The sequence below is a fragment of the Stenella coeruleoalba genome, assembly GCF_951394435.1.
Source record: "Stenella coeruleoalba genome assembly, chromosome: 7".
Lineage (NCBI taxonomy): Eukaryota > Metazoa > Chordata > Mammalia > Artiodactyla > Delphinidae > Stenella > Stenella coeruleoalba.
The window spans coordinates 94,721,635-94,746,768 of record NC_137153.1 but is presented as its reverse complement, the minus strand read 5'-3'; the positions used below and the strand labels follow the sequence as shown (position 1 = coordinate 94,746,768).

The following is a 25,134-nucleotide window of genomic DNA, read 5'->3' as shown; positions in this document are numbered from 1 at the left end:
TTTAAATTAACCTCCTCATTTAGACACAGCAATATTTCATACAAAATATTGAATTCACATTATACAGTCAATAAACAACTGAAACTGGTTAGGGGATGCCTCCTTTGGGAAAGAATCCAGGCTATGTAGTTCACCATATACCCCACCCAGTCTTTTCCACCCTGGGCTCTTGCCTGGCCCATAGGACTAGTCTTGTCTCCCTGAAACAAGGCTCCTCCACATCTGGCTACTGCATGCCTTCTAGTTTCATTCTTGCTCTTTCCCCAGTTCTCCTCATGCTCAAGCATTGCCAAGCATTGGGAGGTGGTTGGTCAGAGACCTTCCCACTTCTGTGTCTTTGTACATGCTGTCCCTGAGGTTTAAAATGTCCTTGTCAACTTTATATTCTTGGTCATCCTTTAAGAGCCATTGCAAGTATCATACCAGTTGTGCAGTCCTCCCTGACTCTTCCCAGGCTAGGTTAGGAATTCTACCTCTGCTCTCTAACAACTTTGTGAAACTCTCTAGCACCTCTTAGCATGTTATACTATAATCAACTGTTGAACATCACCACTAAACCATGACTTTATTCAGTATTTGACATTTAAAATGAATTTTTACCTAGGCTTGGTATAGAAAGGATCCTTTCAAACCCACAGGCAACCAGAAGATCTAATAATCCCAGTGACCCAACTGCTTAATTATCTTAGTAGTAGACATTGTGACATTATTTTGGAAGAATGCATAACCATTTTGACTTTATCCAGAAATGTTTGGGCAGAGTTCTTCAAGTAGGTGCAGTGTATTCTTTCTTATTTCATTACGGTTATTACACTTCTGAAACGAATATATCAGAGGAGACCTAAAAACCTACTTTATTAAAATTCTTCCTATCAGATATACTACAACTACACCTTAGCTGAATGCAATTTTTGGTAAGTTCTTAGAAGAAAATCCTATTCTATATTTAACTGTAGACTTATCTAACATAGAAGTTGCATTTAACTCTGAATTCTGTTTATTCTCTTTTTGGTAAAATAATCTATTGCCCCCTTCATAATAATTCCAGTTTCAACTATTCTCTATCACTTTCAACATTCCATTTCCTCCAAACATCATGCGAGTTATTTTTCCTTTTCTTGAACATACTTATTAGTTTCTCCCTTTCTTTTTCTGGTCAAATGCCATCAGGTTTTAATTAATTCCTTCTATAATATTTGCATGCTATGATTTTCTTTAATTTATTTTGTCTACACTCTTGCCTTATTTAATTCAAGGGAACATTTGGGGAATGGATATAGTTTGCATAAAGGATGCTTCACAAATAAATTATTCTGCTTCCAACTGCCAGAATGGGTAAGCAAAAGCTTGCAAAGCCATTTCTATAAAGTCTATCTGCAAACAATGAGAGCACTCCTGATTAATGTAGGCTAAAGCTACACCGAAAGTCATTAGTACACTTCAGTTACACTTGCCCACTTCAAGTTTTAAAAAGTGACGCTGAGTTTGAATGTTTGAAATTACTTTTTCAGCACCAATTTTAAAAAGAATGCATAAATCTGGCCTTGTTTGGCTGATAGCTCTCTGTCCAGATGGAACTGTGATTGTGAATTTCTAGAGCATTACAAGCTTGGAGGTCCAGTGATTGTACTATGATGTTTCACAAATTAAATTTCTCTCCTTTGTGAGTTGTTGACAATATGATAGCATTTACTTTATTGAAAATAACTTCAATTCCATTAAAATTAACTGGGTGAATTAATATAAAGCATATTTTTTGGAAGGTGTTAGGAGATAGAGATGAGCCTAAGGAGAAGGAGAGCAGGGCTGGAGGAGGAGGTACTGGTGTGAAGTGACACAGAGAGGGGAAAGTGTCTGATTAGAGGTCTCCAAGAGGGAGAGAGAGAGAGGATACAGAGGGGGTGCCAGGCTGTAATGATTTTTGTTCATTTTTTTTACTCTCTATTACCTCTATTTTTTTCATAAAACTTTACAATTTGATGTTTTATAAACACTTATGTAATTGCTTATTATCTCTCTCCTGCAGTAGAGTGTAAGTTCTAGGAGTGCAGAAACTGTTAGTTTTATTTTCAGATATATACCAGGCACCTGTCATGGTGCTGGTAAATCGTAGATTCTGAATAACTATTTGCTCCATAAAATAAGAAAGGCTGAAAAGTTAATACATTTCCAAGTTCTGGAAGTATATGAGCCATGAAGATCTGAGCAACCCAGGCAGGAAAGGAATTGTGAAGGTAACTTAAAGTTAAGTATTTACAGGGAAAAATGAAACAGCAGGAAGATTAGAGATGGAGCAGGGGAAAATTCTGGTGTTTTCCTACGGAATTAATATGATAACATTTAAAATGTCTTAAAAGATAAACTAGTTTGTTTGCAGTAGACTAAAGTAGATAAAGAAGTAATTAATATTAGAGCATGTATATATGAGTTTTATTATATGGTGAAGGAGTAAAGAAGTAGAGGAAGTAAGAGAGGCTAATTTTAATGGTGTTATACCAGGCATAGTTATTGTGGCCATGTTTCTGAACAAATGGGGGATTCTTCTTTTGCTTGTAATTAATTTAGGAATTCTCTTTTCAACCAAAAGAAATTTAGAACAATGTCTCCATTCAAGGTAGAAAGGCAGTATGGTGCTGAGTGACCTCCATCAAGGCTGCTCCCTGTCAGGCAAAGGATTGGGGTGAATCCCACATCAGTTTATATCAAGGTATAAGAAATAGGCTTTACTGGATAAAAAGAAATAACACAAGGCAAGATCAGTGACACAGATACCCATGTCTGCCTGTCTCTTACCACTGCACAGAATGGTATACCAGAACCAAGGCTTCCACTGATGAAGTTGAGGGTCTCACTTGTAAAGGGCAAACATGAGAAAGTGGCTTTGTCAAGAAAGGAATAAACTGGCCAGTTGCATTTGGGGTACTAGCTATTTATAGGAGTCATCTGGGATGCTCATGCCCCAGTATCTGAAGATCTTCGGACCTATTGCAGTTCTCTGTGGGAAGAAAGCCTGACACCTGGGATGCTGAGCCTGCATAAGCTCCTTTCACTGGGAGGCTACACCAGTTTCTCAGCCTGCTTATTGTCTGGGAAACCCAGGCAGAGAAACCCAGTAGTACTTGCTTTGTGCCCTTTGACAAATTAACTTCTCAAGGTCTCAGCTTTTTTATCTTAAAATAAGAATTATGTGTATCTCATGGAATTCCTTGGAAATTTGGATTTTATTCTAAATGAACTAGATGTATTTGTTTCTCAAAAATATACTATAGAATCATTTATTAGTGACCACTAAAAACTACAAAATTTCATTTTCCTGACCTTCATGACGTTTTGGAAAGTACAAACAAATGATAACCCCATTCCAGACATGAGTTAATACTGGGATTTAAGTGCAGAGTGCTAGAAAACTAGAATTCTGTTTGAACTTAAATATTATTTAACATTTTTTTAACATAGTTACATGGACCTCAATATTAGGTAACAAAATGCCCAATGATCAAGACTTTGAGACCTTTTTATTTACACATTTATTGCAAAGTAATTCTGGCAAGACAAAGAAAAGGGTGGCATGATTGTTTAGATGATGTCAAAAGGACAATTCCTGAGTTTTCTGGCACATACTAAGAGCTTATTTCTCTGTTTTTAAATGGAGAATCACAATGTCTATGTTCTTATTGCCCAGAAATAACTCAAGCAAGACAGTCTGTATAGTTGGAGAGGCTAAGGACGTTCTAGACCAGTCTGTGAGGAGGGAACTCTTAGTGTGGTGTGCCGTGGAACTAACAGGATGCTTTCTTTGTACCAAGCACCATGATTTACCTTTTACACATATCATTGTATTGCATTGCATTTTCACAACAGTCCCTGTTGTTCTCCTTTAGTGCTCCATCTGAGGAAAAAAAATAGATTACTGAAGAATACTGGGTAGCAATCTGAGAAGAAAAGATGACTACCTTTTTTTTTATTGAAAGAATGGATTACTTTAAAAAGTTTCTGTAGACTTAAGGTCTTAAGAAATTTCAGAGCTAGGCAGCAAAAATATTTTTTAAAATAACTAAATTAGCTAAAAGATAATAGACTAAACTCTAAATAGAAGGGTACTTTAAATAAGAAAAACACCAAGGACAGTGGCTACACTCACATTGTAGTAAAAGACAGGGTCATGGTCTGCAGTGAGGGGACTGGGTCAGGCTGTTCCAGAACAAGGCCTGGACTCATCATTGTGCATGGAGGTCAGGACCTTAGAAGCTGGAGTGACACAGGTCAGGATTCAATTCAGGTGTCCCTATTCTCCAACTATGTGACTTTAGGCAAGTCATTTAAGTTGTCTGAGTATTTGTTTTCTATTTATAAAATGAGAATAATAAAATGCCTCCATCATACAGTCCAGATTAACTTGGTTTGTACAAATTACACCTAGCACAGTGCTAGGTACATGAACATTCAGTAAGTGGGCTTATTGTTTTTAAATTTTTTATTGCCTGGGCAACTTTTAAAGGGTTTCTGGCATATAGGATTGGAGTGAATCTGAGGTCCCTAAGATTCCTGTGTCCCCAGTTGAGAAACCAGTGTCTTGGGACTCTGTGCCTGGCATCAGGGGTTCATACCTTAAGGGAGTGACATTGATCTTTTTTCCATTTATGACACAGAGACTCATCAGAAAGGAGACATTCTTCTTAATTCTGTTCATACCAAGTGCCATCTTTCCCTTCTCTTATAAAATAGCACATAGACTTCAATCCAAAGTCCTTGTTAATGAAAATGTGATATGAACTATTGGCTTTAAGAAATCATATGCACTATTTTAAAGAATTGGTATTGATACTTTCATTTGTATATTAACAAGCACACTGAACACATTTATAGCAAAACACAGATCTCATCTGAATGTCCTTTGACAATAAGAATAGTTAACTCTTCATTTCTTACCATCTTTTCTCCTGTAGTAAAGGAAAGGCATTAATACTTCTGAGTGAAACATGAAAGCTGCTTTTCCGCAAAATAGATTTATAAGTACTCTGAAGTACTATAATAAGAGTGATAGTAAAATTCCAATCATTCACTGCTACAAAAGTTAAAATACAAAGAACTTATTGGAGTTTCTTTTAATCATCTTTTAAATCTACAAAGATAGTCAAAGTAGAACACTATTGGTTTTTATTTCTGAAAGTACTTTCCCATAGGGCATTATGCTGCTGTATCAGACCAAGAACTCCTTTCCATCACTTTGTGTGAGTTTTATAAATTAATGAAGATCTTGTTTGCGGGGAAAACATGCCGTTTAAGATATTGTATGTTAGAAAGAGCTCCAAAATTCATAGGTTCCCTTCCATTTAGGCACTTGAAATGCTCAGATTATACTGAAAGCTTCTTGAGGAATGCCAAATGCAGTTGCCTCTGCAAGTGAGCAGCAGAGTCCCAGAGGGTCATCTGAAAGATGTTTTGATCCATGGCTGATGTCACTAGAGGGATGGCTCAGTGTAAGACTTGAGATGTCTTCAAAGACCTAAGATCTGTGGTTTAATTAAAATGGATGGACGGAGGTGTTAAGGGGGAAATGTTTTCAACAGCTTCAAGAGTAGAATTTATTGACTTCAAAGACAAAGAAAGTAGACAAGACAATAGTCCCAGAGGATAGAACAAAATTTGCTAGTAAAAATGGAGCAGCATTTTGTTTCTTTTTAAGATCTCTTAAACATTGCAAAACAAACAAAAAAAAAATTCAAAGCACCCTCCATAGCTCTGGTTTTCAGATTTCTATGTTCATTAGGATCAGCTGTTACAATACAGATGCCCAAGCCAGACACTAACCCTAATGACTGAGATTTTCAGTGGGAGAAGGTAGGTGATTCTAATGCAATCAAGGTCTAAGAATAGTTACTCCATGTTTTTTGTCACCTGACGTACCAGGCAATAGGGAAAGGTCTCTGGAATTTAAGACAGTAAAACACCACTATTTTTTTTTTTAATGAGGTATAGTTGATGTACAATATTGTATAATTTTCAGGTGTACTGCACAGTGATTCACAATTTTTAAAGGTTACATTCCATTTATAGTTGTTATAAAATATTGACTGTATTCCCTACGTTGTACAATATATCCTTGTAGCTTATGTATTTTATAGATAGTAGTTGGTACCACTTAATCCCTTACCACTGTCTTGCCCCTCCCCCTTTCCTTCTCTCCACTGGTAACCACTAGTTTGGTCTCTATATCTGTGAGTGTTTCTTTTTTGTTATATTCAGTAGTTTGTTTTATTTTTTAGATTCCACATATAAGTGATATCATACAGTATTTGTCTTTCGCTTTATGACTTATTTCACTTAGCATAATACCCTCCAAGTCCACCTACTGGGTTGGCCAAGAAGTTCATTCAGTTTTTTTTTTTTAACATCTTTATTGGAGTATAATTGCTTTACAATGGTGTGTTACTTTCTGCTTTATAACAAAGTGAATCAGCTATGCATATACATATATCCCCATATCTCCTCCCTCTTGCTTCTCCCTCCCATTCTCCCTAACCCACCCCTCTAGGTGGTCACAAAGCACTGACCTGATCTCCCTGTGCTATGTGGCTGCTTCCTACTAGCTATCTATTTTACTTTTGGTGCTCTATATATGTCCATGCCACTCTCTCACTTCCTCTCAGCTTACCCTTCCCCCTCCCCATGTCCTCAAGTGCATTCTCTACATCTGCGTCTTTATTCCTGTCCTGCCCCTAGGTTCTTCAGAACCTTTTTTTTTTTTTGAGATTCCATATATATGTGTTAGCATACGGTATTTGTTTTTCTCTTTCTGACTTACTTCACTCTGTATGACAGTCTCTAGGTCCATCCACCTCACTGCAAATAGCTCAATTTCATTTCTTTTTATGGCTGAGTAATACTCCATTGAGAATGATGTTGGCTGTGGGTTTGTCATATATGGCCTTTATTATGTTGAGGCAAGTTCCCTCTATGCCTACTTTCTGGAGGGTTTTTATCACAAATTGGTGCTGAATTTTGTTGAAAGCTTTTTCTGCATCTATTGAGATGATCATATGGTTTTTATTCTTCAGTTTGTTAATATGGTGTATCACATTGATTGATATGTGTATATTGAAGAATCCTTGCATTCCTGAGATAAAACCCACTTGATCGTGGTGTATGATCCTTTCATTGTGCTGTTGGATTCTGTTTGCTAGTATTTTGTTGAGGATTTTTGCACCTATGTTCATCAGTCATATTGGCTGGTAGTTTTCTTTTTTTGTGACATCTTTGTCTGGTTTCTGTATCAGGATGATGGTGGCCTCGTAGAATGAGTTTGGAAGTGTTCCTCCCTCTGTTATATTTTGGAAGAGTTTGAGAAGGATAGGTATTAGCTCTTCTCTAAATGTTTGATAGAATTCGCCTGTGAAGCCATTGGTCCTGGACTTTTGTTTGTTGAAGATTTTTAATCACAGTTTTAATTTCAGTGCTTGTGATTGGTCTATTTATATTTTCTATTTCTTCTTGATTCCATCTCAGAAGGTTGTTCTTTTCTAAGAATTTGTCCATTTCTTCCAGGTTGTCCATTTTATTGGCATATAGTTGCTTGTAGTAATCTCTCATGATCCTCTGTATTTCTGCAGTTTTGGTTGTTACTTCTTTTTCATTTCAAATTCTATTGATCTGAGTCTTCTCCCTTTTTTTCTTGATGAGTCTGGCTAATGGTTTATCAATTTTATTTATCTTCTCAAAGAACCAGCTTTTAGTTTCATTGATCTTTACTATTGTTTCCTTCATTTCTTTTTCATTTATTTCTGATCTGATCTTTATGATTTGTTTCCTTCTGCTAACTTTGGGGGGTTTTTTGTTCTTATTTCTCTAATTGCTTTAGTTGTAAGGTTAGGTTGTTCATTTGAGATGTTTCTTGTTTCTTGAGGTAGGATTGTATTGCTATAAACTTCCCTCTTAGAACTGCTTTTGCTGCATCCCATAGGTTTTGAGTCGTCGTGTTTTCATTGTCATTTGTTTCTAGGTATTTTTTGATTTCCTCTTTGATTTCTTCAGTGATCTCTTAGCTATTTAGTAGTTTATTGTTTAGCCTGCATGTGTTTGTATTTTTTATAGATTTTTTCCTGTAATTGATATCTAGTCTCATAGTGTTGTGGTCGGAAAAGACACTTGATATGATTTCAATTTTCTTAAATTTACCAAGGCTTGATTTGTGACCCAAGATATGATCTAGCCTGGAGAATGTTCCATGAGCACTTGAGAAGAAAGTGTATTCTGTTGTTTTGGGATGGAATGTCCTATAAACATCAATTAAGTCTCATTCAGTTTTAAGTAAAAATAAGACACATTTTTCATTTTCACCAAGAATTTTATTGAGCAGTGTATTCACTAACCAAATCAACTTTTTGGCCAATGCAATATGTTGTTGCAAATGGCAAATTTTCATTGTTTTTTATGACTGAATAGTATTCCATTGTATAGACATACCACTGCTTCTCAATCCATTCATCTGTTGATGGATACTTAGGTTGCTTCTATATCTTGGCAATTGTAGATAATGCTGCTATGAACATTGGAGTGGTGGGGGCCTGTATCTTTTTGAATTAGTGTTTCTGTTTTTTTCAGATATATATCCAGGAGTAGAATTGCTGGGTCATATGGTAGTTCTGTTTTTTAGTTTTTTGAGAAACCTTCATATTGTTTTCTACAGTGGCTTCCCCAATTTGCATTCCCACCAACATTGTGTGAGGGTTCCTTTTTCTCCACATCCTCTCCAACGTTGTTATTTGTGTTCTTTTTGATGATAGCCATTCCAACAAGTGTGAGGTCATATATCATTGTGGTTTTAATTTTCATTTCTCTGATGATTAACAATGTTGAGCATCTTTTCATGTGTCTGTTGGCCATCTGTATGTCTTCTTTGAAAAAATGTCTACTCAGGTCTTCTGCCCATTTTTTAGTTGGGTTGTTTGGTTTTTTGATGTTAAGTTAAATGAGCTGTTTATATATGTTGGATATTAACCCCTTATCAGTCATATCATTTGCACATATTTCTTCCATTCAGTAGGTTGTCTTTTTGTTTGGTCAGTGGTTTCCTTTGGTTTTCTCTCCTATCATATGCACTCATGGAAAGTGGAAAATTTTATTAGAACATTTAGCAGTAAGGTTTCTTCGAAGATTTGATGTTGGTTATGTGTGCTTTCATTCAATAAATGCCTTTTGATGACCCTGCTAAGTATAATCCAATGTAATTCCTGTTGGCAATAAAAGGATGAATCAAGTTATCTTTAATTTACTCATATTCTAATTGTAGAGGCACACAAGCAACCAGGAAAATACAATAGAGGGCATGAAGATAGATATGCACAGACAGAGGATGGCAGTAGGGAGTGAGAGCTTTAACGTAAGTTGAAGAGGGGAATTTCTCAGAGCAAATTAAGCCAAATCTTGAAAAATGATTACATAGCTAAGATAACTTGGAGTTGTCTATAAGAGCATATTTCATTCAGAATTGATCTGGTAAAAAGGTCATGAAACAGCTGGGGTAACCACAAGTACTTAATATATCACTTTTTAGTATACTTGTGGATATACTTAATTAGTACCAATTAAATATAGTAATTAAGTATACACAGAGTAATAGTTGTGGAAGAAGTGCAAATAATGGAAAGGAGCAGATCACGACAGTCCTGTTCAGTAAAATTAGAAATTTAAATTTTATCCTGTAAACAAAGAACTACTGAAGGATTTTTAAAAACCAAAGTGAAAAGACCAGATTTGCATATTTGAAAGCCCCTTCTGCCGTTCTGATCAAATTATGAAGGAGATTAAATGTGCAGTAATGCAATTGAGGTCTGAGAAAATATTACGGTAATCTGGGCAAATGACAGTGATAGAGATGGGAATGGATATGAAAGATATTAAGAAGACAATAAACAGGACTTGCAGACTTAATGTGAGTCGATTGTGAGTAAATAAATGCATGCAAAATCAACATTTGATCTGCAGAAATACTTCACTGCTGAATGTTTTAATAAAATACCCATTCCCCATAAAATGTGGGATTTCGAGAGAAAACTAAAGTGGACTTGATGCTTTTGGAATCCAGAAACACTGCCCTGTCCTCGGAGGTATGGGAGTGGCAAGAACTGTGGAATTTGATAGACATGTCTTGTTTATTGTCTTCTTAATATTTTCTTAATTGGAAAATGACCTGGTAAGTGTTTTAAAAATACTAAATTTAGATCAATAGGAGAAAGATATATAGGTTATCTCTTAATCAATATTTTAAATATTCTGGTGTTAAGGTGGTTAACCTAGGGTCAACAGCATCTGTCAAGCACTCAACAATATTTTTGTTTAATTTAAAAAAATTTTTCCAGTTTTACTGAGATGTAATTGACTCAGGTATATTTAATAGTCCGAATAATCAGGGTTTGCTCATGGATGGGGGTAAAGTGAAAGGAGAGAGTCTGGGGTGGTAAGTGGATGAATGGCAACACCATCAACTCAAGTAGTGGAGAGAGACAGGTGTTTGGGGAGGATCATGAGCTCCGTTCAGCTACGTGGATTTGAGGGGACCATGGGACATCCAAATGCAGGTACTGGACAAGCTGTTGTACAGGTGGTGCTGAAGCTCAGGGAATGAGTCTGGGCTGGTGAAAGGAATTCGGAAATCATCACTTATTATAATGGAATCAAGAGAGGACGTGTGATGAGCATTCAAAAATATTAATTATGCAATTAATATTAAGCAGCTACTGTATTCCATGAACTTAGGAGATTGAGTGAAGGACTCTGTTCGTAGGGCGTATATTGTAGTCTCAATGTAGGACACAACAAATCATGGTCTACATGCCAGATCTTTTCAGGAGTGTTGTGTGAGATGGAGGGAAGAGTAGTCATCTGGGACACTTCATGGTATGGATGAGACTCAAATTTGCTTTAAAAAAATATGGTATTTTTGCTTTCCACAATGGCACAGAAAGACACCAGGCAGAAACATATTCATGAAGTAAAAGTGTAGATACATTTAAAGGAATTAATAACATTTACTTTTCTGATTAATTGTAAGAAGAAGAGGGAAGGAAGGGGAAGAGAAGAAAGAGGAGGAGGAGGAGAAAAAAGAGGAAGAAAGAAAATGAGAAGAAGACTATTGAAAAAAATTACCTGTGGGGCTTCCTTGGGGGCTCAGTGGTTGAGAGTCTGCCTGCCGATGCAGGGGACATGGGTTCGTGCCCTGGTCCAGGAGGATCCCACATGCCGCGGAGCGGCTGGGCCCGTGAGCCATGGCCGTTGAGCCTGCGCATCCGGAGCCTGTGCTCCGCAACAGGAGAGGCCACGACAGTGAGAGGCCCACATACCGAAAAAAAAAAAAAAAGACCTGTAACACTTCCATCCAGAGATAAGCTTCATTAACAGTTTTCTGAATAACATTAAAGTCTGTTTTAAAAGTGCATATTGCACAGTTGTTGCAGCTGTCTTTTGCTTTAACTTTTTATCATTTTACATAAAGTAATTATGAGACAAATACATAAAAAGGTATAAGAATTAGGTGAGAATACTAATCATAGCACTGTTTACGCTTGTCTGCCCAGCTCTTTACATTTAGTCTTTTAGTGTCATTATATTTATTGTTTTAGAATGCTAACAAACACAATAGCAAACAAAATTCTGCTATGATAAAATAGTAGCATTAATATTTTGGTATTTTTTATATCTCTGTGTATTTCTTTAATAAATATTTGAACCACACTATATAGACAATTTAATATTCTTCTTTTCCTCCTTACAGTTTAACTTTATCCTAAGCTCTTTAAATATTTATTTAAAAACTTATTCAGAATGACTGCATGGTATTTTATCATATGAGCCATATTTTTAAAAAATATTGTTAAACGTTCTGGTTATACATAAATATATACATGTATATGTATTTTCTTAGTACACCCTGGCAATATGGTAGTAAGAAATAGGTTTTATTTTACTGGTTCATGCTTCACCTGCTAGTGCAGAATCCCGCCTTCCCTTTGTTTCATCATCATTTCTGTAACCTCCTGGACATATGTATCAGATGTGCTTATTGCCAAGTCTGGCCTGCTGTCACATGGCATCTGTCATTTTCCTTGTTCCCCTGCCTGCCTGGACTCCAACGGTCCTGCCTCTGCCCCCTAAGCCAGGCTAGTTTGCTTTCTCTCACCCTCCAGTACTCACAGGTGAGCTGTGTCCCCTCTGGTGCCATACTAATGTTGGGTACCACCTAACTTTTTGTGTCTTTCTTCTGGCTATGAGCTCACTTCCACAATGTGCCACCTCTTCTGGAGGGACACTGTAATTACTGCCTCAAGCCTTCTGCACTGCTGGTCTTTTCTTGGGGGATTCTCCTACTATGGTGAGGTCAAGGTGACAAAACAGCTTTGGGTACTCTGAGCAAAAAAAAAAAAAAAAAAAAAACCCAAAAAGCAAACAACAACAACAAAGTAAGAGAGGATGTTCCCCCTTCAGAAGCAAAAGCTTTCTTTCATAAAAGTACATTTTCAAGTTCATAAAGTGTAACATGTGCCCTAATTATTTACAGGGATTTTTATAAACTAGCTCTTTCAGCTTTTATTTATTGCTCTCTCATGGAATTTAGATGTACTTACAGTAGGAACTGGGCTAGAAAATACATTTAGAATGGGAAATGTTATATTTGGAATCTCTCTGCCTTTTCAGTGACTGTGGCTTTATTAAATCAACCTCCTTGTGCGTTTTTTTTTAATCTTTATAATTCTTTGGGCATATATACTTTTTTTCACATCTTTATTGGAGTATAAATGCTTTACAATGTTGTGTTAGTTTCTACTGTACAGCAGGCGTATATACTTTCCAGAAAGGATGATTAGGTTTAAACTGGTACTTCTGCTTACTTTTTCTTTAGTTAAGTTCTCAAAATTCTTTGAAAAGATCCTTACTAATATTCAATAATCCATTCGGGATGTAGCATGGGATAGAAATATTTTTAGTAGAGTCACCCTGTCTCTTCCCTTTGGGCAGGCTATTAGAGATGAAGATTTGCCAACCATTGCTAAAAGGTGAATGAAATTCCCAATCTAGACCTATGTCAGCGAATTTTGGCACTAATCATTTTTCTCTGGCTTTGTCTTGGGAATCTCAACCTCTAACTAGGCCTTTTCCATCCTTGGGTTTTCTCTTAGGCGTGCTTGCCATTTTCTCAGGCAGGATGACCTATTGGTGGAAGGCTATTTCATACCTAGTGTGGTGTAGGAACTGATGCAGAATCCTTGTCTCAAAGACAATAGAGCTGGATTTGGCAAGCCTCATAACCCTCCTCTCTTCCCTTGCAGACTTTCTCTAGCTTCTGCTTCAGGCTCTGCTGGCAATCAACCAATTATCAGAGATCTGAATGATCTACCTCTGAGAACCATGAAATACTCTATATGCTTCTGTATAGGTTGGCATGGTGCCTGCTATTGGCCCCTTTCTCTGCCCTCATTCTTTTCTCTAGTGTTCTTTTCTAATACATCAGCAAAGTAAAAGAAGAATTGCTCATAAGCTTCTGATTTCTGAAATTAACCCATCTGGGTCAAACATAAAAGTCAGAAAAGGGTATAGTCGACAAGAACAGAAGGCACCAAAAAACATATGAAAAGATGTTTGACCTTTTCATATAAAAAGAAATGCAATACATTAAAACAACTATAGAATCTCATTTTTTTTCATGTTGACAAAAATTACAAGGTTTGATAATATCTTGAGCTGATGAGGACAGAATTATGCAGAAGCATGTATTGCTGCTAAGAGGATAGACATGGACCTCATTAGTATCAACTTGGTAACACACATATAAATTAAAACTGCCCATACCTTTTGTTGTGGGAATTATACCACCTAAAATATACCTCCTAGATACCCTCACACAATTATGCCAAGATATATGTATAGGAATATTCATTTAATGTTGTGATATAGAAAAATAATCAATAACCACAAACAGAGAAATAAAAAGACATCCAAAAGATCTGGATACAACCAGAACCTCAATCAACAGAGAACTGAACAACATGTTATTGAAGAGAATAAGGTATATACTGAAAAGGAAGGATTTCTAATATATACTACAGGAAAACAACAATGTAAAGAACACAATGTATAGTGTAATTCTGGTCTGTGGAAATAAAAATGAATCTATCCATGTGGTATTAAAATTTTTCTAGAAGATAAAAGTAAATACTAATAGTTATTACCTTTGGGAAGATAAATTGGTTGGAGAAGAGCAGCTTTCACATTTCATTTGGAATCCTCTGTGTCTTATAATGCAACTTTTATTTATTAATTATAAATGTATATGGGAGATATGTGGACTGAGTTTTTAGATGAAGATTTTATTATATAAAAGATTTTATTTATACATTTTTGACACAAAACCAAATGTGTATGTCTATACGTATTTAAATTTTTGTAATTTAACTTTTTAATTTTGAGATCATTGTATATCTGCATGCCATTGCAAGAAATAACATAGGAAGTGTTTTTTAGCATCTCTTTGTATAGCCTTTTAGTGTTGCTAAATGAGTAGTAAAGCTGTTTTCATGTATAAATGCTTACTGATTACAGAGATGAAGTTTTAAAAGTATTACTGTGTTAAAACATGACTGGAGTGGGAAAAAGACTCTCAAACATGGCAGCACATAAGAATCACCTGGGAGCTTTTACAAAATAGTAAAGCTCAGACCGCATAACATACTAATTAGATTAGAATCTTTTGCGAAGGCAAGGATTGGACACATAAATTTTTACAAGTTCTCCAAGTAAGTCTAATGTGCAGCCAGAGTAGAGAACTATTGGCTATACCAATGCTTCTCACACTTTAATGTACCTAAGAATCACTTGGGAGTCCTGTTAAAATGCAGATCTGGTTCCATGTGTCTGGGGTGGGATCTGAGATTCTGCATATCTAACAAGCTTCAGGGCTGTGACAAGGCAGATCATTCATGGACTGCACCTGGAGTAGCAAGGGACTGTAGCATTTGTTGTAGTATTTGCTGAGACCTTGGATTTTGAAATTCATAGAGCTCTATGTGTGAATATAGAGGCTGCAGACAGAAAAAAATGTGAGTAGGGGAATAGAGGGTAGAAGGAAGGAAGAGAGGGTAAGTGTGATGGGAAAGAAGAGAAAGTGCAGGTGAATAGATAATGGGTAGATGGATGGTTTCGGGGGTAGCACCTTTCCTTCTGTCTTTCCCTTATAAGAAAATCATTGTTCTTTGGAGGAATTTTGTCTAAATTTCACCATTATCTTAAGCAGTCCTTGTACCCATGAATAGTTACAATTTTGAAGAAGAGTTTTGGATTTGTTCCTTGGAAAAATATGAACGCCTCAATGAATTTATAGCTCAGTTCAGCCTTGTCTGAGTAAGGACTTTAATGTTATAATGGCTCTAAATATGTCAGAAGCAATGTTAAGGGCAATGAGAGCTCACAACTAAATGGTAACAAATATTTATTGAGCACTCAATGTATGCCTGGAACTTTCACTTATACTATCTAATTTAATTTCAAAACAACTCTATGAGCTAAGTACATGTTTGTAATTTTATTTTTGATGTCAGAAAACTGAATCTAAGGCATTGAAGCATTCAAGATATTTCCCAAGGTCACATAAATATAAAATAACAGAACTAATATCTATACTCAGATGCTTTTACTCCAAGTTCAGTGTTCTTTCCATTTAAACTAGAAGAGTTTAAAAATACAGAAATAGTAGATAGATTGAAAAATAAAGAAAAGTTTTATTGCATAATATATAGGTCATCAAAAGATGGAGACTAGTCTGTAGATTATAGAAACAGTTATGAAGAGAGCACTGAATCTAAAGAACATAATAAAAAAAGTTCAGAATATAGCCTTGAAAATTGTGAATGGTTTTGCTATTGGACTACTCCAGTAAAAGACTGAACTATTAAGAAGTAAATGTAAGAGTCATTTAGGAACCCAATACTATGTTTAGTAAGTTCTTTGCTCTAATGATTCTCTAATAGTAAAAATAATCCTTAGTTTTTCTCAGCTCATTTGCTCAGAACTGCATGATATATCGATGCTCTTGTGCAAAGCTGTAAGTACGTCTATGAGAGAACTGTACAGAATACTACCCTAGGAGTAGAGAAGATATATGCGTGTGTGTATGTTAGAAGAAACTTGTTTAAAAAAGTAATGAAGACATTTTACCATCAAGGATGTTATAGGCTCAGGACCACCATCATCTATAGCAGTGGTCCCCAACCTTTTTGGCACCAGGGACTGATTTCGTCAAAGACAGTTTTTCCACAGTGGGAGGGTGGGGGTGGGCGCAGGGGGTGGTTCAGGTGGTAGTGCGAGTGATGGGGAGCGAAGGAGAACGGCAGATGAAGCTTTCCTCGCTCACCCGCTGCTCACCTCCTGCTGTGCGGCCTGGTTCCTAAACAGACCGTGGACCAGTACCAGTCTGTGGCCTGGGGGTTAGGGACCCCTGATCTATAGAGAATATGTAAAATGAGTTTTAGATTAATGCTGAGATAGATACACTCTCATGCTAAAGGCAGTTCAAAACCCTCATGCACTTACTGTATACCCACCTGTAGTATGTTAGCAGTGGCTGCCATTAGATTCTTCTCAGCCATTACCCCAGACTCTCTGCCTTTCTGTCTGATGCACAACATCACTCTCAAGTTGCTTCTCTGTTTCTCCTCCTGGCTTTTGAACTTGTTGTGGCATGATAAGGACTTGATATCCCTTGCGATTAATTTTCAGTTCTGGGAAGATGCTCCTCTCTGATACAATCTCTCAGAACTTGTCCTCTAGCATCAGGTTTTAACTAGCTCTTTGTAATGTCCTCCCTTCCTTCATGAGCAAAAAGGCTCAGGTAAATGTATTGCAATTACAGTTGTGTTGAAGATATTCCCAACATACCTGATGCTGATGTGCAAAGAGCTATTAAGTGGTAAAATATCAAGGCTAATATTCTCATCACTACTTTCCAGAAATACATACTGACAATGTGATCTAAGGAAAACAGCAGCAAAAGGAAGCCTGTTCTAGCCCATTTGTAAATTTTGCTTTACAAGTAAACCTGATCAATCTTTGTTATTGTTAAGTAATGAGTTATTGCTGAGGATGTGAAAAACCAAGAGAGGGAATCTGCCAAGAAAGATTCAAACCAAACATACGATTGCCCACTATTTAATTCTCTTGTTTCTGTACTAGTTTCAGATTCAGGCATTTCATGAAACTCTGGACAAATGCCAAGGGTAAAATTCAGTATGTTGTGCCTGACTTGGAAAACTAAATTACAGAAAAAGTCCTTCTCAGGTCTATTCCTTAAATGTCAGTGATGCAAAAGCATACTAAAATAAAGTCTGCATGTATTATTATTGCAATTAGTACTTTCATTATTTAAATTTTCATTTTTATTAATTTAAAGGAAAATTCTGGCTTTATATATGTGTTCCTATATAAATAAATGTATATTAAATGTCTGAAGTAGGAATGATGGTCTCTTCCATATCTTCTTATGGAGTGAATTTTAAGACTCTTATAAAGCCATAAAACATTTGTATTCTTTTTCTTAAAAAAATGAAGACGAATCCTTATCACCTTCAGATATGTTACAGCTCTTGATAGTGTCCCACAGTTCTTGAATGTTTTATTCTGTTTTTCTTTTCTTTTCCATTATTGTCCTTTTTGAGTTTCAGGTTGGAAAATTTCTATTGACCTAACTTCAAATTCACTGATTCTTTCTTCATCTATGTTGAGTCTAATGATGAGCCTGTAGGAGGCATTCTTCATTTCTGTTACTGTTTTTAATTTTTTTTCTTATAATTTCCATTTCTCTTTTGGCATTACCCATTTTCATCTTCAGATATGACATCAAACACTTTAACATAGTAGACAAACTTTCACAAATTTTTGTCCCTTTTTGCTTCACATTTTACACTATAGGTGCACCAAATTACCTCATATATTTCGATACAAACCCTTTTCAATTCCATGTTTAGTGAAATTCTTATCTTTCAATACCAAGCTCAAATATTACTCTGTGAAACCTATCTGGTCTGACTTCACCACTCCTTGGCATTATTATTAATAGCTCCTTCCTATGTTTTGTCAGAATATTTTCTATATAACTTTATATATTCAATACATATTATACATATTGCTATTATGTTATATTATACCTATTATATTATATTGTTATTACATCTATTGCTGGATATCTATTTCCTTTATAAGACTATAGCATCCTCAACAACAGGGAAGGCATTTTATCCATATTTACAATTCCTGGCACATAGTAATTGTTCAATATTTTATTACTTATACTCTGTCTTATTCTTAAAAGCATGGGAAAGCTTAGAATAAAACATAAGCAGAAAAAAAGAGTGATAAATTATAAATAGAAATATAGAATCCAAATAAGTGGAAGTGCATATAAAATTTAAAACTTGAAACCCTTTCAAATAAATATCCACATATTCAGACTACTTAAGGACACAACTGAGTTTTAAACCTGGCTCTGAGCTTTCTAGAAGGCAAATAAGTAAAATGAGATACATGGTATATTAGGAAGCAAATTGCCACAACAATGAGAGATAACAAAGACCCACAACATCTCAGCAGTCCATACCATTTATTTATCATGCATCTCCAGGTCAACTTGAACAATTCTGTTGATCTCAGCTGGGCTGAGAGCTGGGGATTAGATGGGTATTGGCTGATCTAGATTGCAGTGACATATATTCTGCTTCAGGGTGCAGCTATGAGGGTCTGCTCCAGTGTCTCTCAACTTTCTTGAACCAGTGGGCTAGCCAGATCATGTTCTCAGGGAGATTTGGGGATCAAAAAGACAGGACCAATATTGAAATCACTTTCCAAGCCTTTGGCTCTGTCATGTCCACTAGGATTCCATTGCCCAAAGTAAGTCAGATCCAATGTCAAGAGGCAGGAAAATACCCTGTTTCCAAGTAAGTGGCACCAATGAGGCACTGAATAACTCTGAATCATAATCTAATCATACATCATAAATACTGAATATATTTTAAAAGAATATTATTTAATAAGGGGAAACAAAACAAAACAAAACTTGATGTACCAGTCTAGTACACCAGTAAATATTTCTCAAGTGCTATTTTTTGTGGGAGGTCCTTAGTGGTACATTATCACTGATAATATTTTCTAAGCCTATCTGGTTTTAAATTTGTATCACTGTTTCCTTAGCTTCACCTAATACAAATAGGTGTTTATGATATGGTTATTGTTTCACATGCATTATTTAATAATACCTCTATAAACATGTCAGAAAGGGAAGGCACTGTCTTTATTTCCATTTTATAGATGAGGAAACATTACTCAGGGATATTAAGTAATATTTCTAGTACCAAAGATTTAATAAATGACATAATTTAGGTATCACAAAATCCTAGTTCATTCCATAATGTCATGTCATTTTTCCAAGGACTGGAACTGCTTTACTTCTGAAATTGATAATGATAATGTAAATAGGAACTATATTCATACACAAGGCTAATAGTTGTTTGCAGTATTAAAAGGGCTTGCCACTGCCTATTTTTCTAGCCTCATCAATATTCACAGTGGTGTTTATATTCATTTTTGCATGTGGATGTCCATTTGTTCCAGCACAATTTGTTGAAAAGACTATCTTTTTCCATTGAATTACCTTTTCTCCTTTGTCAAAGATTCAGTTGGCTGTGTTTGGCCGGTCTACTTCTGGCTCTCTGTTCTGTTCTAATGATCTATTTGTCTATTCCTTCACCAAAACCACCCTGTTTCGGTTATTGTAGCTTTATTTTAAGGCTTAAAGTCATGTAGTATCAGTCTTTTCACTTTGTTCTTCTTCAATATCACTTTCTAGGTCTTTCACATATAGATCCTGAACATATTTTTATTAGATTTGTTCCTAAGTACTTCATTTTCATGACCATATAAATGGTAGTTTTTAATAGACAATTTTTTAGAGCAGCTTGAGGTTCACAGCAAAATTGAGTGGAGGGTACAGAGAGTTCCCATATACCTCCTGCCCCAAAATATATACCTCCTCCCTCATTATCAACATGCCCCACCAGAGTGGTACATTTGTTACAACTGATGAAGCTACATTGTCACATCATTATCACCCAGAGTCCATAGCTTACGCTGGGGTTCACTCTTGCTCTGGTACATTCTGTAGGTTTAGATACATATATAATGATATGTATACACCATTGTACTATCATACAGAGTAGTTCCACTGCCCTAAAAATTCTCTGTGCTCTGCCTATTTGTCTCCAATTTTGCCTTTCCCAGAATGTCATACAGTAGGAATCATACTGTATGCAGCCTTTTCGGATTGGCTTCTTTCACTTAGTAATATGCATTTAAATTTCCTCCATTTCTTTTCATGGCTCGTTTCTTTTTAGTGCTGGATAATATTTTATTTTCTGAATGTACCACAGTTTGTTTATCTGTTTACCTACTGAAGGACATCTGGTTGCTTCCAAGTTTTGGCAATTATGAATAAGCTTCTATAAACATCTATGTGCAGGTTTTTGTTTAGACATAAGTTTTCAGCTCCTTTTAAATATCAAGGAGCGTGATTGTGGGATCATATAGTAAAAGTATGTTTAGTTTTATAAGAAACTGCCAATCTGTCTTCCAAAGTGACTGTACCATTTTTCGTTTCCACTAACAATGAGTAAGAGCTCCTGTTGCTGCACATCTCGCTAGCATTTAGTGCAGCCAGTGCTCTGGATTTTGGCCATTGTGTTGTGTTTTTCATTTCAAGTTCCAGTTTTCCATGGTTGATATCTAGGAAAGCAATGAACTTCTGTGTATTAACCTTGTATCTTAAACGTTGCTATAATTGCTTATAGGATTTTTGTTGTTGTTGATTATTTGGGATTTTCTGCATAGATATCATGTCATTTGTAAGAAACGCCCCCACAAAAAAACCCCCCACAAAAAAACAGCCCCCAAATAGCCAGTTTTATTCTTAAATCCCAATTTGTATACTTTTAATTTCTATTCTTATCTTATTTCATTAGCTAGGACTTCTGGTACAATGTTGAAAAGCAGTGGTGAAAGAAACATTTCTGTGTCCTCACATGGTCTTTCCTCTGTGTATGCCTATCCCTGGTATCTCTTTTGTGTGTCCTAATTTTCTCTTCTTATAAGGAGACCAATCAGATTTGATTAGGGCCAATCCATATGACTTCATTTAAACTTAATTACCTTTTTAATCATCCCATTTCCAACATAGTCACATTATGAAATAGTGGGGGGGTGAGAGCGTCAACATATCAATTTTGAGGGACAAAATTCAGCCCATAAGAAACACTATAAGCATAAGTCTTGCTGAGAGCAGCCTCCAGTAAACTAAGTTTTGACCAAGAAGGACACAAGCCGCTATTTCCTTTCTTCTCCCTTTTTTTTCTGATTGACTGAAGATGTGACAGATGGAGCTAGAGCAGCCATCATGTGATCCTGAAATAAAGGTTAAGTGAGTCAAAGATATATCAGAATGTACACTGTGGAGTCTAAAATGAATATCGGTAGCCATTTAGCTCCAAACTTCTTATTATATAAAAATTTTTTTAAAAACCGGATTAATTTAAGGCTTTTGAACCAAGTGTTTTATTATTTCCTGCCAGATATAATTATACTTAATATACTTTCTATGTTAGAGATTTCATAAATTTCAATGATTAAATTTTGATTATTAGCATGAATTAAGACAATGTGTCTGTTTCAATCAGGGTCCCATTAGGAAAACAGAATTCATCCCAAGGATTCCAAATGAAGAGACTTTAATGAAAAAGTTACATATACTGGGTAAGACTAAGAAAAGGAGCAGTGAAGAAATACTGCGGTCTTGACTTCAGAATACCTGCCTCTGCTTCTAGTGTCCAAACCCAACTGGAAGACCTTTGGCAGAGGAGTCTAGTAGATAGCATCCAGATATGTCAGCCTTCTAGGGAAAGTGAAGGGCGAAGAAAGGCAGAGAATAAATCTTGGAGAGGTATAGGGGAAATGCAAAATAATCAGCACAGCTTCCTAGAAAACTTTAGCCTCATATTAATCATTCTTCATTTCAGTTACTCTTTGACATAATGCAGTCAGTAGCTCTTCTCTAATATCAGATATCCACACTTTAACATGAATGTACAAACCTATGAATTAAATTCAACCATCTCTGGGAAATGAGATTTGACTAAAAAGTATATGAGTGAAAAATCTTTGATAATGCAAATTGAGAAACTGCAGCTTGTAATCAGTTATAATTCATCAGAAAATAATAATAATAAAAAAGAATCCATAGCTGTATCCTAGGTATACCTTGGTTTTAATCCATAATGATGAAAAAGTGCTGCTTAAAAGCAATTAGAAGGTTTGGGAGGAAGTCTCAGTTTCTTTATCTATAAAAGGAAAGGAAGGAATCTCATCAATTATATTACAGGTCTCTAAGAATAAGACAAAATATCAGTGATCAAGTACATATTTTTAGACTAGAGCTTGATAAATATTTTTATAATGTATATGGTAATTAGGTTAGAGGAAAGCCTATATGTTAATGATAGCCCAAATTTATTAAGCACCTCTGATGTGTGAGATGAGTTATTCTTCTTTTCTTCCTTCTTTCTTTCATTCTTTCCTTCTTGCTTGCCTGCCTGCCTGCGTTCCTCCCTTCTTAGATACTTTTAACAAACATTTCATGCTTTATGGTAGTTATTGAGAATACAGAGAGCTATGGTATTACTAGAAGAATTACATAACCTAAGCTGGGGGCAGGATAGAACCCATTCTGAAATTTGAAGATCATACAGAGGCTAGCTGTGGGAAGAAGTAGGGAGGTATACAGACCATGTGCAAAGACACTGAAAGCAGAACACATAATGCATAATACTACTGCATTTTCTAAGCATGCCAGGAAAATATAGGGTGGAGGGTGGAGGCAATCAAGGGTGGAAGAATGTAGGTCTCAGAGTGATTCATATGACTTGCTGAAGAGTGTGGTTTTAAAAGTATTAGAGTTGCTATGTGTTATCATTCAAACTAGGAAAATTTTGAGAGTGAGAGTTGGTGCTATTAATAATTACCCTGGGATAAAAGTTATAAACTGAGAATGGGCAAACCAGGATTTATGATTGCTCTAAATATTAGAGATACATTGAATGGTTTTAAGGAGAGATGTGGTGTGACAAAAATTCCCTTTGAGGTAAAACAAGTTTGGACCCTATTTAAAAAATTAGTGAGACAGATTCTGAGACCTTGGGCCAAGCCAGCAGCAGTGGGGTTGAATACAAGAAGTTATATTTTAAAAATATAAAGCAAGTAGTACAGGATTAGACATGGATGGTGAAGAAGTACAAGTATCTCTTATGTCACTTGAGCAAGACAGCTGTCTCATATTCTTCATCAATAGTAATTGTTAGATATCCATATCTGCTACAAGTAGATTTTTAAATTATAAATCAGATATTTTTCTTGCTTAAAATTCCTAAAGGATTTCCCATTGTTTTTAGAATAAAACTCAAGCTCTATACAGCCCAAAGTCCCTGTGGGGTCTGCCTGTCTCTCAGCTAAACACAGTGTCTGCTCCATTGAGTCAGGAAAGTTGTCTATTTATTGCCCAGTGCTTACTTGCATGGCACATGGTAGGTGGTTAATGAATATTTATTGAACAAATAGATTAACCCATGGATTCTCCACACAGAGTCTTCTTAGGCTAGGCTTTGATTGGAAGAAGGTTAAAAATTATATAACATGTTGTATAGCTAGATGAGACCAAGAGAAGTCATTAAATCACTAGCCTTCCTACAGACGGATATTTTCTGGGAAGCAGCCACAAAAATCAAGGCACCAGACATGTGTAAAGGTCCCTTCTGGGAGATACTGGTGCTGTGGAGCACAGCAAAGGGAGAATGCAAATATGGCGCCTGCCAGTCTCCTTCCCTGGAGAGTGTTCCAGCAGGCTCCTAGATGTATGTGTTAAATTAGATGCCTGCCCCTCAGGTTGAGGTTTTAATATAAGCAGGTGAGCCTCTTTCACTTTAAGTCTGGGCACGACTGACTGTTCTGAGCTGGGCCCTGGGGCTGGTGAATTTGAGAGCCCTGTGAGAGGTGTTTCTTACATCACTGCCATCTTGTGGGTCTCAGGACACACTGGTTTTCAAAATTAGATGTTTTAGAGGTTCATCTCTCAAGAGCATGTCTTAAAAGTTAGAGTGCCCAATGTAAGTTTTGAACCCTCCACTCCCCAGGGAGAAGCTCCAGGTTTTGAGTTCCCTCCTAGGTTTTGAATGGGTTGCTGCTCTAGAGGTGGGATTTATGGTGAGATTGTGTCCCACTCTTTCCTACCAACTCTGATGTGGTTTTCTTCTCATTTGCCTGATGTGTAGTCACCATTTAGCCAGTTTTTAGGGTTTTTTTTTTTTTTTTTTGGTGGTACGCGGGCCTCTCACTGCTGTGGCCTCTCCCGTTGCGGAACACAGCCTCCGGATGCGCAGGCTCAGCGGCCATGGCTCACGGGCCTAGCTGCTCCGCGGCATGTGGGATCTTCCCAGACCGGGGCACGAACCCGTGTCCCCTGCATCGGCAGGTGGACTCTCAACCACTGCGCCACCAGGGAAGCCCTAGGGTTTTTTTTAAAGAGGATATTGTTCCATATGTAGGTGTAGACTCAGATTCAGTGTGTCCATAAAAGGAGGTGAGCTCCTCACCACTAAACCAACATTATAAGGAATGTTAAAGGGGCTTCTTTAAGCTGAACATCTCCATCTTGAACTGAAACTCAAGGTAAAACCTCAGAAAAACCTTAATGAAATGGAGATAAGTAATTTACCTAATAAAGTGTTCAAAGTAATGGTAATAAAGATGTCCATTGAACTGGGGAGAAGAATGGATGAACACAGTGAGAACTTCAACAAAGAGACAGAAAATATAAGAAAGTACCAAATGGAAGTCACAGAGTTGAAGAATATTATAATTGAACTAAAAAATACACTAGAAAGGGTTCAACATCAGACTAGATGAAGCGGAAGAAAGGATCAATCAACTTGAAGACAAGGCAGTGGAACTCACCAAATCAAAGGAGCAGGAAGAAAAGAGAATGAAAACAAAGTGAAGATA

At 36.4% G+C, this 25,134-nt stretch overlaps 1 protein-coding gene and 1 pseudogene across 2 annotated transcripts in view; both read left to right on the top strand.

Moving 5' to 3' along the window:
• The window catches only part of LOC307188450 (olfactory receptor 13C3-like), a 135,375-nt pseudogene that overhangs the window by 53,865 nt on the left and 56,376 nt on the right, over positions 1–25,134 (top strand). The gene's annotated exons all lie outside the window — the stretch shown is intronic.
• Positions 1–25,134, top strand: part of LOC307188453 (phospholipid-transporting ATPase ABCA1-like) — a 190,388-nt gene that overhangs the window by 157,911 nt on the left and 7,343 nt on the right. The window lies entirely within an intron of this gene.